We start from the raw sequence: 14573 nt of genomic DNA on the forward strand, positions 1-14573 counted from the left end.
AAATATATATATACATATACATATACATTATATATATATATATATATATATATATACATATACATTATATATATATATATATATATATACATATACATTATATATATATATATATATATATATACATATACATTATATATATATATATATATATATACATATACATAGACAATATATATATATATATATATATATATATATAAATTATATATATATATATATATATATATATATATATATATATATATATAAGGAGGTACCATCTATGGAACTGTGCTGGGGACTCTCATCCTCAGAGAAAAGAATAAACTTACTTCAAGGAAAACTCGAGGTTCTCCCCAGAGCTGTTTGAATATTTTCTCCTACCACCACCCTATATTCTATGTGGACTTTATTTAAAGACAAAATACATCAACAAAAATACAATAGGGAATAGAACAACATAACATCTCAGAGCCTACATCTCGAATATTTTGTCCAGCTCCCCGGCGGTGGGCCGCATGCCCAGAATGCTGCAGGCATTTTCCCTCCGGATCGCAACTCTGAGTCTCTGAAAGAGGAAGCTGGCCGCTCTGTGGTCCTTAGTTTCTGTGACGGCTTTTCACCCAGCTCTTTGAGAATTTAAAACACACTTGCCCCATGCTCCAAGGGTCTCTGACCCTACTGGAATGAAGTTATAGCAGGGGGCAGACCTTCATATTTGCGGATCTTTTGGGTCTCCCTGTAGCTGCCGGTTCCACCCCCTTCAGCTTCAGAGTATGGCAAGTATGTGTCCGCCAAAGTGGCAGCACAGGTGTAGTCCAAGGCAATCTACTTACAGTCCTACCAGGGTAGCATAATGACTCCATCAGGATGCTTTTGACTTCTGTCAGACCTCTGTACTTCGGGTTCCCGTTCAGTTGGGCAACGGGCTGTGGCGAGACTTCTCATTATGATGTCGTTGACCTCCTCATGTCTAGCATACTTCCTTTCTGATGTATGGCACACAAGACCATGAAGTCCATATATATATATATTTAGTCGGATTGGACTAAATTAAATTGTGCTTGTTACAATAAGGTTAGGTAAGTTTTCGTAGGTTCTTTTGGTGCAAAATTTTTAATTTTTACATTACATAAATTAAAAAAATATATCTTTAAACGTAAAAGGGAAAATTTTAGAATGGATTTAATTTTAAACCATTCTTGCTAATTGACCAATTTTACCTATTCGGCACGACATATATATATACATGTGTGTATGTATGTATGTATATATATATATGTATATATATATATATATATATATATATATATATATATATATATATATATATATATATATATATGATCTCTCCTCCCCCCGCAGGATTCGAACCTGCAAACTCGGCATCAGAGTACGCAGTTCTTTATCTACAACGCCAGACTCCCGGTAAGTATGGGTGCCTAGCCGAAACTAGAGGGTCATTCCTCATACCCCGGAGCACTAGGCTTGTACAAAATTATTTCATGAAATCCTGCCACATGCAATGAACAACGTTAAGAGATTTTGAAATTCGCAAACAGGTGAAATTATTTATAAACATTATCTCAGCCCACAGCAGGACTCAAAACTGAAAACTCGGCATCAGAGTACGCAGTACTTTATCCATTACAACAGAATCCCGGTAAGTATGGGCGCCTAAGTGGACTGACCCCTGTGGAACCCCACCCGTCACAGGCGCTCACTCTGACAACTCGTCACGTACCATGGCTCGTTGTTCTTGTGTGTTTGTGATTGCAGGGGTCGATTCATAGCTCCTGGCTCAGCCTCTTCGCTGGTCGGTACTAGGTCTACTCCCTACTCCAAGAGCTTTATCGTGTGTGTGTGTGTACTCGCCTAATTGTGATTGCAGGGGTCGAGACCCAGCTCCTTGTGTGTGTGTGTGTGTGTGTGTGTGTGTGTGTGTGTGTGTGTGTGTGTGTGTGTGTGTGTGTGTGTGTGTGTGTGTGTGTGTGTGTGTGTGCGTGTGTATACTCAGTTGTGGTTGCAGGGGCCGTGTGTGTGTGTGTGTACTAGTTGAGGTTGCAGGGGTCGAGTCCAAGCTCCTGGCCCCGCCTCTTCACTGGTCGCTACTAGGTCACTCTCCCTGAACCATGAGCTTTATCGTACCTCTGCTTAAAGCTATGTATGGATCCTGCCTCCACTACATCGCTTCCTAAACTATTCCAATTACTGACTACTCTGTGGCTGAAGAAATACTTCCTAACATCCCTGTGATTTATCTGTCTTCAGCTTCCAACTGTGTCCCCGTGTTGCTGTGTCCAGTCTCTGGAACATCCTGTCTTTGTCCACCTTGTCAATTCCTCTCAGTATTTTGTAAGTCATTATCATGTTCTCCCTATCTCTCCTGTCCTCCAGTGTCGTCAGGTTGATTTCCTTTAACCTCTCCTCGTAGGACATACCTCTTAGCTCTGGGACTAGTCTTGTTGCAAACCTTTGCACTTTCTCTAGTTTCTTTACATGCTTGGCTAGGTGTGGGTTCCAAACTGGTGCCGCATACTCCAATATGGGCCTAACGTACACGGTGTACAGGGTCCTGAACTATTCCTTATTAAGATGTCGGAATGCTGTTCTGAGGTTTGCCAAGCGCCCATATGCTGCAGCAGTTATTTGGTTGATGTGCGCTTCAGGGGATGTGTCTGGTTTTATACTCACCCCAAGATCTTTTTCCTTGAGTGAGGTTTGTAGTCTCTGGCCCCCTAGACTGTACTCCGTCTGCGGTCTTCTTTGCCCTTCCCCAATCTTCATGATTTTGCACTTGGTGGGATTGAACTCCAGGAGCCAATTGCTGGACCAGGTCTGCAGCCTGTCCAGATCCCTTTGTAGTTCTGCCTGGTCTTCGATCGAATGAATTCTTCTTATCAACTTCACGTCATCTGCAAACAGGGACACCTCGGAGTTTATTCCTTCCGTCATGTCGTTCACAGATACCAGAAACAGCACTGGTCCTAGGACTGACCCCTGTGGGACCCCGTTGGTCACAGGTGCCCACTCTGACACCTCGCCACGTACCATTACTCGCTGCTGTCTTCCTGACAAGTATTCCTTGAACCATTGTAGTGCCTTCCCTGTTATCCCTGCTTGGTCCTCCAGTTTTTGCACTAATCTCTTGTGTGGTACTGTGTCAAACGCCTTCTTGCAGTCCAAGTAGATGCAATCCACCCACCCCTCTCTCTCTTGTCTTACTGCTGTCACCTTGTCATAGAACTCCAGTAGGTTTGTGACACAGGATTTCCCATCCCTGAAACCATGTTGGCTGCTGTTGATGAGATCATTCCTTTCTAGGTGTTCCAGCACTCTTCTCCTGACAATCTTCTCCATAACTTTGCATACTATACATGTCAGTGACACTGGTCTGTAGTTTAGTGCTTCATGTCTGTCTCCTTTTTTAAAGATTGGGACTACATTTGCTGTCTTCCATGCCTCAGGCAATCTCCCTGTTTCGATAGATGTATTGAATATTGTTGTTAGGGGTACACATAGCGCCTCTGCTCCCTCTCTCAGGACCCATGTAAAGATGTTATCTGGCCCCATTGCCTTTGAGGTATCTAGCTCACTCAGAAGCCTCTTCACTTCTTCCTCGGTTGTGTGTACTGTGTCCAGCACCTGGTGGTGTGCCCCACCTCTCCGTCTTTCTGGAGCCCCTTCTGTCTCCTCTGTGAACACTTCTTTGAATCTCTTGTTGAGTTCCTCACATACTTCACGGTCATTTCTTGTTGTCTCTCCTCCTTCCTTCCTTAGCCTGATTACCTGGTCCTTGACTGTTGTTTTCCTCCTGATGTGGCTGTATAACAGCTTTGGGTCAGATTTGGCTTTCACTGCTATGTCGTTTTCATATTGTCGTTGGGCCTCCCTTCTTATCTGTGCATATTCGTTTGTGGCTCTACGACTGCTCTCCTTATTCTCCTGGGTCCTTTGCCTTCTATATTTCTTCCATTCCCTAGCACACTTGGTTTTTGCCTCCTTGCACCTTTGGGTGAACCATGGGCTCATCCTGGCTTTTTCATTATTCCTGTTTCCCTTGGGTACAAACCTCTCCTCAGCCTCCTTGCACAGTGTTGCTACATATTCCATCATCTCATTAACTGGCTTCCCTGCCAGTTCTCTGTCCCACTAAACCTCATTCACGAAGTTCCTCATTCCCGTGTAGTCCCCTTTCTTGTAGTTTGGTTTCATTTGTCCTGGCCTTCCTGCTTCCCCCTCCACTTGTAGCTCTACTGTGTATTCGAAGCTCAAAACCATATGATTGCTGGCCCCAAGGGGTCTTTCATATGTGATGTCCTCAATATCTGCACTACTCAAGGGGAATACTAAGTCCAGTCTTGCTGGTTCATCCTCTCCTCTCTCTCTTGTAGTGTCCCTTACGTGTTGGTACATGAAGTTTTCCTGTACCACCTCCATCATCTTAGCCCTCCACGTATCTTGGCCCCCATGTGGCTTCAAGTTCTCCCAGTCGATCTCCTTGTGGTTAAAGTCACCCATGATCAGGAAAAGCTTTGCCCTGCATGCATGAGCTCTTCTGGCCACTGCAGCCAGTGTGTCAACCATCGCTCTATTGCTCTCGTCATACTCTTGCCCTGGCCTCCTGCTGTTTTGTGGTGGGTTATACATCACTGCAATTACCACCTTGGGACCTCCAGAGTGAAGCGTGTGTGTGTGTGTGTGTGTGTGTGTGTGTGTGTGTGTGTGTGTGTGTGTGTGTGTGTGTGTGTGTGTATGTTTGTGTTTGTGTGTGTGTGTGTGTGTGTGTGTGTGTGTGTGTGTGTGTGTTTGTGTGTGTGTGTATGTTTGTGTGTGTTTGTGTGTTTGTGTGTGTTTGTGTGTGTTTGTGTGTGTTTGTGTGTGTTTGTGTGTTTGTGTGTGTGTGTGTGTTTGTGTTTGTGTGTTTGTATTTGTGTGTGTTTGTGTTCGTGTGTGTGTGTGTGTGTGTGTTTGTGTGTGTTTGTGTGTTTGTGTGTATGTGTGTGTGTGTGTGTGTGTGTGTGTGTTTGTGTGTTTGTGTGTGCTTGTGTGTGTTTGTGTGTGTTTGTGTGTGTGTTTGTGTGTGTTTGTGTTTGTGTGTGTACTCACCTATTTGTGGTTGCAGGGGTCAAGTCTTAGCTCCTGGCCCCGCCTCTTCACCGGTTGCTACTGGGCCCTCTCTCTCCCCGCTCCATGAGCTTTATCAAACCTCGTCTTAAAACTGTGTATGGTTCCTGCCTCCACTACGTCATTTTCTAGGCTATTCCACTGCCTTACAACTCTATGACTGAAGAAATACTTCCTACTATCTCTCTGACTCATTTGTGTCTTCAACTTCCAATTGTGGCCTCTTGTTTCTGTGTCCCCTCCCTGGAACATCCTGTCTTTGTCCACCTTGTCTATTCCACGCAGTATTTTATATGTCGTTATCATGTCTCCCCTGACCCTCCTGTCCTCCAGTGTCGTCAGGCCGATTTCCCTTAATCTTTCTTCATAGGACATTCCCCTTAGCTCTGGAACTAACCTTGTCGCAAACCTTTGTACTTTCTCTAGTTTCTTGACGTGCTTTATCAAGTGCGGGTTCCAAACAGGTGCTGCATACTCCAGTATGGGCCTGACATACACGGTGTACAGTGTCTTGAATGATTCCTTACTAAGGTATCGGAATGCTGTTCTCAGGTTTGCCAGGCGCCCATATGCTGCAGCAGTTATCTGATTGATGTGTGCTTCCAGAGACATGTTCGGTGTTATACTCACCCCAAGATCTTTCTCCTTGAGTGAGGTTTGCAGTCTTTGGCCACCTAGCCTATACTCTGTCTGTGGTCTTCTGTGCCCCTCCCCCATCTTCATGACTTTGCATTTGGCAGGATTAAATTCGAGAAGCCATTTGCTGGACCAGGTGTCCAGTCTGTCCAGGTCTCTTTGAAGTCCTGCCTGGTCCTCATCAGATTTAATTCTCCTTATTAACCTCACATCATCTGCAAACAGGGACACTTCTGAGTCTAACCCTTCCGTCATGTCGTTCACATATACCAAAAATAGCACTGGTCCTAGGACCGACCCCTGTGGGACCCCGCTCGTCACAGGTGCCCACTGTGATACATCATTACGTACCATGACTCGTTGTTGCCTCCCTGTCAGGTATTCTCTGATCCATTGCAGTGCCCTTCCTGTTATATGCACCTGATGCTCTAGCTTCTGCACTAATCTCTTGTGAGGAACTGTGTCAAAGGCCTTCTTGCAGTCCAAGAAGATGGAATCAACCCACCCCTCTGTGTGTGTGTGTGTGTGTGTGTGTGTGTGTGTGTGTGTGTGTATGTGTGTGTGTGTGTGTGTGTGTGTGTGTGTATTTGTGTGTGTGTGTGTATTTGTGTGTGTGTGTGTGTGTGTGAGAGAGAGAGAGAGAAGAAACTTGAGTCAAAGGTTTTTCTGAGTACTGTTCTACAGTCAAATCGTTGGCTCCCCTTCCCTAGGTAAGTATTAAGCCCCAATGGAAGAACGAAAATTCGTTCACTTTTTTCACTAGACTCAAGAAGATAAATTACATACTTTTTACTTGTCTACCGAAAAAAAAAACAGGATTAGTTTTCTTTTCGGCTGTGCATTTTAGGAAATGATGGCTCGTTTATTTCCGGGTAGATTCCGAAGAAAATTTACTATTTCTCTTTCTTCCTTGTATGGGCTAAACATACACTAGAGTCGTGGTTCTGTGCAAGACATTACACACAGGTATACTCAAACACGCAAATGAAAGATGAAAACTCAGATGAACGGTAGGGATGTTAGGAAGTATTTCTTTAGCCTTACAGTTTTCAGGAAGTGAAACAATCTGCAGAGTGAAGTGGGAGAGGCAGGGTCCATACAGCTTTAAGAAGAGGTACGACAAAGCTCTTGAAGCCGGGAGAGAGTGGACCTAGTAGCGACCAGCGAAGAGGCGTGGCCGGGAGCAGTGAATTGCCCACCTACAATTACATTTAGGTAAGTACACACACTCAAACAAACACACATACACACGCCTACTAAAACGCCCCTCCCCCCACACACACACTATACAAAAATCCACCAAGTGTCTTTAGTAACTAGTAACTCTCACAGACACACTACTAACGAGTAAAATTAAGAAGCAAGTTAACTCGAGCATAACTTTCCAAGCCATATATTACACATGATCCTTTCCATTACCACAGGCTTACTGCCCGGGTCCACCCTTTATAGTGAGCCAGCAGAGTTAAGCCGCAAACACTCTCTTTGGAAGAAATTGGCTGGACATCACATGATGTGATCTTTAGTTTTTAGCAGGTTGGACCGATAAGCTAATCTTAAGTAAAACGCAGTTTAGATAGAGAGTAGACGCCTCGGTCATATGGCAAAAAGTTGTTTCAGTTAGGTCAACATCTGACTAGGACCCTTGTCAGGAAACATTAGTCTTCCTTCCTGACTAACAGACCACCACCACCGCCACCAATTATTGGTAATTTTCATCTAGATAAATTAGTCTTAATTCGCTACCAGCATACCATTCTTGAAGTACATCTAATCCTGCCTAAGTGAATGTCTAGCCCATTCGCCCTTTATCATACGAAAAATTACATGTATTTTGATCGCTGTGCAATCCTGTTAACAAAGGTTTGTCCCATCCATGTACTCCAGTCCACTGTACATAGCACAAAGACTCAGTTATTGTAACTCAAATTCCTCAAGAGGAAATGAGCTGTAGTTCAACTACTTCAAGACCTCCTATGAGCTGTAACTCAACCCTATCAAGAAATCAAAGAACTAGAGATCAACACCTTTGAATGGTCAAGGAATTTTGATTCAACACATTCAAAGTCTAGCATGTGTATGTTTACACCTTCCAAAGGCCCAGGAGCTTAAGATCAATTTGATAAATAAGGCAGCTGTGAAACATTTGGGTATCCTTATTCTGGAAACGTTTCGCCAGCCAGTGACTTCAGTCCAATGCATAGAAACGGCGGAAAACGAGTAGTGTAAGGTAATCACGTAGCTCGATCGATAGCGCACTCAGCTTACGCACTGAGGTCCAGGGATCTAATCCCGGGTACTGCTGGAAAACATTAGGACGTGTTTCTATAAGACACATACCGTCCTTATCCACTCATCAGTAAAATGGGTACCTGGGTGTTAGTCGACTGGTGTGGGTCTCGTCCTGGGACAAAATTGACCTAATTTACCCGAAAATGCTCTTCATAACAAGCGGTTTTCTATATAGTAGTATGTCACTGGTGTCAGCTAGGTCTGCATACCTTGTATATGTACTTGTGGAAATAAAGATATTATTATTATAATCAGTCCCTCAGCCTAGAGTCGATGTGTTCAGTCCATCTGTCTTGATAAAAGTGTAGCATATTCGTGGAGATGGGACTTGTATACTGCACACACGAGAAGCAGTGGAAAGCGGAGTCACCGGTGGAAAATCCCACTAGTGGAAGCAGGTCGGGGCTATAGGTAAGGCAGCTTTGAAGAATATGCTGTTGCCGGAGTTTCAATAAATGGCTTAGAAACCGGCAAATTGATAAGTTAGACACTTCGGTTTCTAAACCCTTAAAATCAGTACCCTCATGAGACAAAGGAGCTATTACATGTAGTCTTTGATTGATGATGTTTCACTCAAACGGTGGATTTTATCTAATCCCAAACACGAAAAGCTCTTAAGAGGTCATCTCATAAACAGTGAGTAGTGGTGAAGTGAGGGGTAAATGGGGTGCATGTCATGCCACACTGATTCCCAAGCATTTAAATAATTTAGTTCTAGGAAGAGGTTTATGTAAGGTGTAGAAAGTTAGAAACAGTTGTTGTTGGTTGACATTTTTTTGAATATACGGTACTGACGATTGTAGTTTCAAGGAATTTTATCAAACAAGTACTGCACCATTCCACTTCATCAAGTGGTCGTAAAAATTACCGTGCACTAAGCAGGCATTGTTAAGAATGTCCTTTCTTCTGTAGACCGGTGTTCCGAGACGCATTTGTGGAGTTCGATATATGTCTCACCTACGTAGATCTTATCATTTATTGCATGGGATTGTGTACACTCCTGCAGAAGATGAATTATATTGTTGCTGTTACATATAATAATAAAAATATAAGAATATAAGAATGGAGGAACACTGCAGTTGGCCTACTGGCCCATACAAGGCAAGTCCCTATCAAAACTAAATTCCCACCCAAACATTTCTTCAACCCCCTTCCCAAAGCTACCCAAGAATCTGCCTCAGTACCTCAGTACAGGCAGCGGTACAGTAGCTATGCTGAGATTGAGATTGAATATCTATACGTGTTTGGCAGTACAGTTTTTAGGGAGGACCACGAATCTCTTGTCAGTGGCATCAGGTCTGGGTAATTTGATAAACAAATGGTTATAACGATGACCATAATTTTTAAAGGGGTGGACAGGCAAGCCAGTGGAAGGCCTTGGTCAGACGACCAAAAGCTCCAACGGCGGGTCGTCATCTGACTAAGACCCGCGTCAGGAAACATTCGTCCTGTTTCCTGACGAACCTTACCTAACCTAACCTGAGTAAATTGAGGATGTGAGCATGTCGTCTACAATCCCTGATGACATGTCGAAGGTAGCGTAGTGGTGAAGATTTGTTTGAGTAAAGAGCAATCTTCAAGGAATTCGTTACTGCAGACACAGAGACATCTTAGGAAAAATTCCATAACAATACTCTGTTTAGTTTTGGTGTCGTGGTGCGAGTGGATGTGAGGATCGTGCTAGATGATGGGTTTTTAATAAACTTTAAAACAAAGTCTGCTGCCAGAACCATGTAGCAAAACATCAAGGAAAGTGAGTTTACTTCTCGAGTGTAAGCTGAATGGAAGGTCTGACGTTTAACCAATAGGTTAAACGTCAAACCTTCCATTCACAGATTGCATACTATACTGGGTGAGTTGAGCGCATACTATGCGCTCAACTCACCCAGACCTGATACCACTGACAATACATATACAGTCCTCCCCAGCGCTTTGAATGCCAAACACATCTACAAGATTTTCACCTGCAAACTCAACACAGCCATTATTGCCGCTAATACAGTCTAATACAACGGCAAATCAGCAGTTAATTATTCTTACATACGGAGTAACTTCGAGGCGTGGCTCGCCACTCAGCAAAAAACTATTAAGAATCAGGTTCAAGGGCCCTACAAACACCGTATCTTTAAAAATGTACAATTTATGCAGAATCTCTGGATCCTTCTCTTAATGGCAGGATGAGAAGAATAAGTCACAGTACTGCGGGGAGCACTTCACAACTAAACCACGAAACAAAACCGATAATAGTCCAGGACGGACCAAAATGTCGTCTAACTTTCATCTCCTAATCGTGACATATCTCAAACACGGACTAGCAGCAACCCTGAACTGTTACTTTAATACTGTTTACCTATCACCTGTTAATTTAATTATGTTATTTTAATACTGAGCACCGTCGCTTTGTATAATCTCTGATATTTGTACAAAAACCTGTAACCATTAGATATGTTTCTGGTTGTTCGGATCCCATGGACACAGAGCCCAAGAACAACTGCTCCTACTTTCAGAGGAGATGGTAATAAATAGTTATTTAACACAACAGAGTCGAGCACTGACTCTGCTGTCACTCTGAGGGTGAAGCCGAATGGGAGAAATAGTCACCACTAAGCCCCAATGTAGATTTCTCGGTTTTCAACATTGCTGGATTATTCGTTCACTGCCTCTAAACTTTCATCTCTTCACTTTATAATGAATCTCAGTCCATTTATTTCAAGCTTGAATTTTCTGCCTCTAATTCATAATCAAAGCTCAGCGATCTCAAAATATTTTCTCCATTTCCACCTCCGCATCCAACAAATTTTGCTAACACATTCGATAATTTATTTATCTCTACAATTTTGTTGACACTGTCGTGCACACTCATTTCTTTATCTTTTGAGCTTTTTCACCACTCTTAACCTCTTCTTTGCCATGCAGTCCGCCTTCCTTCTATTTTTTAAACATAAAAACCTGCATTGTCAACTTGTTCTCCCTCACCACTACTGTCTTATTAAAACAATCACTTTTCAAACTTCCTGCACCCTCCCTCCTATGACAAAACACAGCTGAACATTAGCTAACACTTCATTCTTTAATTACCGCCATACCTCTTCAGCATCATTACTTTTTTTTATATTAGCAGTCTTTTAATAAACTTCCCATACCTAACAATACAATAGTTTTTAATTGATTCCCTTTCACCTCTTTACCCACCGCACCGTTCTTCTTATTTTCTGCCTTCGTCACATTCTGGTTACTACTACTAATCACACACATCAGTTGCTCCTCTAATTTTATGTGCATCCGAACACCTGTCCCATAGCCATATATCCCAGTAGTATCATACATTAAGGATACAGATACCTACAAGTTGAATAAGACACGTGCAACATATTAAACGTTGCAGTAATAACGATACACTGGTGATATCTTATTAATTACATCAGTCTCATGATTACCACTAGGCTGTACTCTTAGCGCACTTCATGATATCTCTCATGATTGCCACTACGTTGTACTCTTAGCGCACTTCGTGATATCTCTCATGATTACCACTACGTTGTACTCTTAGCGCACTTCATGATATCTCTCATGATTGCCACTACGTTGTACTCTTAGCGCACTTCGTGATATCTCTCATGATTGCCACTACGTTGTACTCTTAGCGCACTTCGTGATATCTCTCATGATTGCCACTACGTTGTACTCTTAGCGCACTTCGTGATATCTCTCATGATTGCCACTACGTTGTACTCTTAGCGCACATCAGTGTCCCGTGATAATTTTTTATTTACTTATTAATGAAACACGTCTTCTTACCAAGCCTTTCATTTAAAAATGAAACTTTCAAACTTTTCTACCTCGGCTTCAACAACAGAATTCCACTTTCGTAATAAAGTCGCACAAAACAATTATTCTCTCACTTGGCTGAAAATTACATTAATACTTATTTAACACTAACCAGTATCTCTCGCTTCTTGGTGTATTATTGTATTACCCGCTTCCCACATAAAATTTTTATTCTAAACTCTGATTTAAACATTTATACAGCTTTTATTTTTACAATTATCCATTTAACGTTGCCACCACATTCTCTCTCTCTCTCACACCTTAATTGTTGCGTTCTTGCAAATTCAAAAATCCATGCCTTTTTAACTTGTTTCACTCAGTGCTAGGATAGGCTATCCAGCCTTCTTCCATTCATTACTTCAACAATCATTCTTTTTCTTAACATCTGCACTACATCAACATTAATTCAAATCCAAAGTCAAATTTTTCTTAATTTTCCTTGGGATCATTCCATGAAAATGGTAACAAACTAAGAACTCCACGCAATTTATTGGATTTATACAACACACAGGTGTGGAGAAAAGATTTTAACTTAATTTTCCTACAAAAACTGTCAAGGAAACATTAAAGGTTTAAGAGTTGTTAGAATAACAAACAAAAAAATACCAAATGCGTTGTCAGTGTAAAGTGCTTTACATATTCATATTTTTTCACAGGTTTCACAGAACGGTAGTACTTTCTTGGATGGTGATTGCGATCTACCAAGAGAATAATTAATTTTCAATTCTGCTTTACAACAGTCGTCTCCATTTTGGTTTTATGTACTAATCTCTCATAAGATGTCCTAGCAAAAAATGCAATTATTTTTTTTTTTCACTAATCGCTCAAACATCGCTTCTAATCCTGAATCTTACGACAAACTACTACCCATGTCTCCCTTATTATTATTATTATTATTATTCATATGAAATGATAAACCCAGTGTAGGTCAATAAGTTTAAGAACTGGTGGAGGCTCAATTCATCGTCTCAAACGGGAGATAGACTACCTAACTGTATTTGTCTAGCTCCCATGTCTCACTGTCAAGAGTATGGAGATTTGGAAATCACCTTTAGAAAACAATTGCTTTTTCTCACTTCGTTGTCATGTGAAGCTATACCACTAAATGGTAACCTTCCTTACTGTGGCCTATAAATCCTACTTCCGTTCAGTTATACAAACGTGAAAAGAAAACCTACTGAACGTTGTACACTGTTGGAATCCTGGAATTTTCTGTCTTTAAAAACACTTACGATGGTAGGTAAATCTTATAAACTTCTAAATACATTCAGTATACACTTATATTCAATTTTCTGCATGCATATTCATAATTATTACAACTGTAATATTTCTCTTTCAATTTATGCGGCCTAGTTCAGTACCAGACCACGATGTTACACTGAAATTAACTGATGCATGCAACAGATTTAACTCATCGAACATGAATAGAAAATCAAGCCCCGGAAACAGCTGAAAGTAGTCAAAACAAGAGACCCTAGCAGATCTTCCACTACAATACACTAAAGGTCCACACTCCCCAGGCAATGGAAGGCACTTAGGCTCGATCCAACAAAGGAAAGGTTAAGTTCCGTTCCTTGGATGAAGATCCCTCACCGGCGTCAAGATACCTACCTCTCTTGAGGGGTTGTAGGTGACATCCTACTGAGTGGTAGTACGTATGTCATAGATTTGGCCACTAGACTTTGAAATGTGGTGCAGTAGATAGCAGCTTTCAGCCTGTAAATCCAGTCTTTTAGTTTAAATATCCTATGTTTCGACAATTACCTTGAAGAATAGCATTTTTACTTACCATAATCTTCTTCTGGGTGCGTGGGGAGGCACAACACTCCAGCGCCAGTCTATCTCTCCTAGCTTCCTCCAGTTCCAGCTTCACTACCATCGAGGTCGCCATCTTCCTCACTTGTGAACGCCTTACTAGCATGCGTTTCCAAGTCTCGTTATTATTTTACTCTTTTTAAGTTTATTAGTAGAGTTTAGGACTTCATATTACTGCCTTGGCTCTTTCCTGTATAATTTTTATTGTGTATTTGTATTTCTCAAAATTCATGTATATTACTTAACATCTCCAGTCTGTCTTCATGTTTACTATTTCTCAGTTTATTTATTCACTTCACTGCTTCCAGTTTGAGTTACCCACTCCAGTAGTTTTCAAGATGAGTCATCCACTTCACCAGTTTTCAGGATGAGTCATCCACTGCAATATACTCAGGTTGTGTGTGTTTCTGCCATTAGTATAACTCTCTGCTCCATTTTTGACAAGCTATGTACCCTCGGGTCTCCTTACTGAACCTCTTAGTAACCGGAAGTGCTATTGTAATTAAGATGGTCTCACTTCGACTCGTTTTTATGATAATGCTAAAGGTATCCTATGCAAAAAAAAAAAAAAAAAAAAAAAGGCTATCATTATTTATTAACTTACGGAGGTCCAATTTTCAGAGCCACTTAGCAATGATATGAAAAGAAAAGCTTGACTACTGGAGTGATTTTTGTCTCTTAATTATTGAATGGAGGGTCTAGCCTACATACACCCTTTGTACTGAATGGCTGACACAAGTTTAGCGTTCACATATTATACAATATCGAGAATATCGATGACTGTGAACTGTGTCGAACATTACCATTTAATACTTGTAGCGTAAAAAGATAGCTATAGCTTGCCGGCAATTTAAAGCACCCTGAATACTTAGAAGAAATTATATTCATAATGA

The sequence above is a fragment of the Cherax quadricarinatus genome, chromosome 55 (genome assembly GCF_038502225.1).
Source record: "Cherax quadricarinatus isolate ZL_2023a chromosome 55, ASM3850222v1, whole genome shotgun sequence".
NCBI classification, from domain to species: Eukaryota; Metazoa; Arthropoda; class Malacostraca; order Decapoda; family Parastacidae; genus Cherax; species Cherax quadricarinatus.